Below are 4,859 nucleotides of genomic sequence, written 5' to 3' on the forward strand. Positions count from 1 at the left end.
TCTCATTGATTGAATCGTTTTTATGCAATGGTCGGGATACTGGCCCATTTAAGCGATTTAATAAGTGGGACCATGGTTGCCACAATTGGTAACTTTCTACCAAAATTGGTAACTTTTAAACGGTTTGGTAACTTGGTAACTTTTATTTCATTTTGGTAACATTTGCAACTAAACATTTATCTGCATTACTAGAAAGAAATGAATTATGTTTTGAATGTGCGTAATTACAAAATTACTTCGATTAAATTAGAGCCATTTCGAATACTGGAAATATTTGAATTACAGTGGCAGCACCAAGGGCTGCACTTTTAAAACAACTTTCGAATTTTTGCGATAAATTTTGAATTCTACTCTCCACATTTTAATACTGGACATCTGGCAGTAATTGCGTTTGTTTACTCATTTCCAGTAAAATCCAGGAAAAGTTTTTACGAATTTTCATGTTTTGGCGTTTTCGTACGCAAAAACTTGCAAAGTAGGGGAAATTGAGAGAGCGAAAAATTACAGTTGAAGTTCCAAGTTTTTACGGGATTTTCTTGGATAAATTTTTACTTGTAAGAATTTGCCAGTACGAAAAACAGCTGAACGCATGTTGCTGGATGACATTTAAACTAATAAGGAAACTGTTTGTGGGTTTTTATTGTTGAATTTCACAAAATAAACCTATTTAAATATAAAATATATTTTTTTATTAGGAATTTGCTGCGAATAAACAACCAATTTATCAGCTGTTCATGAAACTTGCAAATTACTACAGGAATAGCGTTCGCGTACTTTTTTACAAATTTTTTCTATGAGAGCAAATTCTTAGAAATAAAGTTACTGGAAAGTTGCTGGCAAGTTACTGGATAATTTGTAAACAAACACAACTAATTTTTGGTAAGGTCCATAACGTCCCGTTTCTGCCTTAACCTCGTATTTGCAATAGACGTATTTTAGAGAGAGTAAGAAAAAATGCTTAATTTTTTCCTCTAGAATACAATAAACGTATTTTTTACTTAATATTTCTGGTTCCACTAACAGTAGTGAGAACCCTCATTAAGTCTTTGTTCTATTTTCAAATAGTGTGACGCTTAAACAGCTGTTATAAGTGGTAATATTCGTTTTCCCAAAAATTGTAGATACGTGGTTAAGGCAGAAACGGGACGATAAATCGTTTCGATTATTCCACCAAAAAAAAATGTTGCGTTTTACCAGACCCATCTACCGACATGTATTTCGACACCTACCGACATATATTTCGACGTTCAGTAAATTATGAAAAACAGAAAAAATAGCAAAAAAATTATCAATTTTCGCAATTTACTCGAAATTTTGTACGAGTCAAACGAACGGTTAAAAGCACCTGCCACTTTTTTTGGCAGGGTGCAATAGCGCCTTGTGAAATAAAGCCTTTAAGGCCTTATTACACTATTGAAAGTGAAATAAGGCCTTTATTTCAAAAAAGGCTTTATTACACTTCGAAAGAGAAATAAAGCCTTAAAGGCCTTATTGCCCTTTCATTTTTTTTAATGAAACAATAATATTCTAATTCTTTTTGTATTTTATTGAATAGTTACACACAAATTTCACGTTAAGCAAAGTTAATAGAACATAAATAATTCAGAAAAAGAATTTCATATTAACAAAAATTAATAGAACATTAATAATTCAACAAAAAATTTTCATATTAAGAAAAATTAATGGAATATTAATAATTCAAAAAAAGAACCCCAAATCAAAATAAACGAAAGAAAATTAGACAAAAATGTTTTTGGCTTCTTGAACAATGGTCCGACACACTGGACATAAAGTTGACACAGAATTCCTTTTTTTTCCGCGTCCAATTTTTCATAACAATCACTGCAAATCTTAAAATGACTACATGGCAATAACAATATATTTCTTTGTTTTTCATAACAAATAATGCATGTCAAAGTATTTTCAATGGTGCAAGGCAGGACAGATGGTAAGGTATCAATTATTGGATCAACCTCATCATTCTCAACACCTGTCGTCGTCGTTATACTATCCTGTTCCAGAATCGCGTTCAAAGACACCTCATTATATAAGTTATAACTTAACTGGCTAAGACAGTCGTTCACACTGATTATACCATTTTCCAAATTTCTTAAGATAGTTTTAATCAAATTTTCTCGCGTTTTTTGCCTTTTTAATTTTGCTACACATATTGAAATACTGCCGTCCAATGATTTTTTAAAATCAATTGATTTTGTCACATCTACATCTAGTAAATGGTCTATGAATTTATAAAAACTTCCGTTTTTCGAAAGGTATTTACCCAATTGCCCATGGAACGATTCTATTAAGCTTGTAGTTTTAATGGATTCGTTATAAACGGAGAATTTTGATGCGCCTTCCTAAAAAGAAAGAAGTCATATATGTACATACATATGTTATTTCTTAAAACGGGAGTGTTAAATATTTTATGGAATATACCTTTTTAATCCACTGTCTCTCGAAATATGCTATGAATTGTTCAAAAATGCTATTTAAATTATAACTCAAAGCCTGATTTTTCAGATTTTGATATCCAATTAATATATCGTCCGGTTTTAACAGCGGTAATATTAGAAATTTGCGAAACAATTTTTTGGCATCATTATCTTTATTTAATTTTGACATGAAGTTAGGAAGTTTTGAAGCATTCCTTCGAACAGCTTGTGTAAAATGAAACCAACATGTCTTTAATTTTGTTTGTGGATAAATCCGTGACAATGCTTTTCTTAAGCCATACTCAAAATCCGTGGTGAATGTTGTGGGCTTCATGTCAAAAATATTACTTTGGATGTATTGCAGTACATGGATATATGCATTCAAAGATTTGTTTGACATTAAAATGTAGATAAAAGGAAATGTCTGAAAAAAAGATATACAAATATTAATTTAACCGCAACAATATTTAAAAAAAATATACCTACATGTTCATTATGAGCAATATGAAATATTAGCAGCTGTTTAAAGCTATTGGAACTACTTATCGGTACTACACCAAAAGTCCCATCTATTAAATAATGACGTGGTTCGCCAGTAGACATATCCATTATTATTGAGTTACACATTGTAGGGGACACAAAAATTGAGTAACCGAAATCCTCTTCAATCACCGTACCACGATAGAATGGCAAATCATTGTCATATTTTGAATTTGTATAATTCTTGCGAATTTCTGGGTTTTCAAAAATTGAAATTATGTCATGGAAATTTTGAGGTGCTTTTGGCAAGGCTTCCGATTTTATGTTTATTAATTGCCTTCGCATTTTCCCAAATTCAACCAAATGAGCAGACTCTTTAGCCTTTTTGCAATTCTCATCATACACTTGACGAACACTTGATCTTTTCAATGACATTCTATTAGCGCATTCGAATTTAATAGAATTAATTAAACTTAATTTCTTTATAAATTCATTTTGGGCCTCATGGTTGTGCACTAAGTTTTTATTTGTTTTACGGCAATGTATTGTTCAAATCCACGGCAATATTGACGGGACATCCATTTTGATAACAATTATAATATTTTGTATTATTTTGAGAATATTTAAATTTATAAATTTGTCCCTCTGTTGGAATATGTAATAATTTGCTGGTTTTCCTCAAACCCGGAATTATATTATAAACAAGTATATCATCACTTTCCATTTTCACGATTTTGAAGAATTAATTGAACAACACACGTGGTTTAACAACCCTGCCAACCAGCGCTAGCCAAGGTGAAAACAGAATCACAAACTAGTGCTGTGCAAATCCAAAAATTACTGTGGGTAAAAGGAGGCATCGAAATACCAACGCATAGTTCGATAAACTCGATAGTTCTATAATTTCCAACTCTAGTTAGCAGCTTTCAACATGGGTAGAAAAGGCTCCCCGCTGAAGAAAATTATCCAGCATTCTTACCAGAACGCTATCCAGCGATTCCCTAAGAAATTATCCGAAGATGGTTAGCAGGGAAATGACTGTACACGACATTATAACACAGTTTAGTAAACGAAATGCTGTTATCAACAACAACAAAAACAAAAAATTTAACAGTGTAACAAGAGTATCAAAAACGAAAAAAAAACAAAAAAAATTAAAACTACTCAGGGAATAAAGATGACGATGTTATTGTATTACAATAACAAGGAAGAAATAATTATATGTTGTTTAGTTTTTAAGAAAAATGTGTTCTATTTAATGTAAAATAGGTCAATTTTGATCACAATAAATCATAAATATAAAAAATTATGCACGTGTGTTCTTCAATTACTTACTTAAAATCGTGAAAATGGTCCGGTGGATGGCCGCGGGCGCGGGCCGTGGGCGCGGGCGGCGGCGCGGATGTGCGCGGACGCACGAACCGGCGGACGCGGATGGGAGCGGGGGCGGACGCACAGCCGGAAATCAAATCTTCGTGATAACCAATCATATCGGTAGTTGGTTGTCACTTATGTTTAATAAAAAAAAAAATAAGGCTTTATTGCACAATTGGGTAAATTTTCATAAAGGCTTTATTTCACTTTCGAAGTGTAATAAAGCCTTTTTTGAAATAAAGGCCTTATTTCACTTTCAATAGTGTAATAAGGCCTTAAAGGGCTTATTTCGCAAGGCGCTATTGCACCCCGCCACTTTTTTTGCGTGCCGGTGCTATCATTCCGTGAGTCGCAGGTCCAAGTATCGGCACATTCCGAACAAAAAATTACACTGAAAATGGCACAACGCCGAAACCGGTTTGAATATCGTTCCACATTACATTATACTCCTGCCCTGTCGGAAACACCAACAACGAAAATGATAACGGCACATGCAGTAATTAATTGATAGAAAAATATTTTCTATTAAAAAAAATTATTATAATTGTCAATAGCATTTTCAATCTAGAT

This window comes from Rhagoletis pomonella, unplaced genomic scaffold (genome assembly GCF_013731165.1).
Source record: "Rhagoletis pomonella isolate Grant_MI unplaced genomic scaffold, Rhpom_1.0 Rhpom_scaffold_00266, whole genome shotgun sequence".
Taxonomy (NCBI): Eukaryota; Metazoa; Arthropoda; class Insecta; order Diptera; family Tephritidae; genus Rhagoletis; species Rhagoletis pomonella.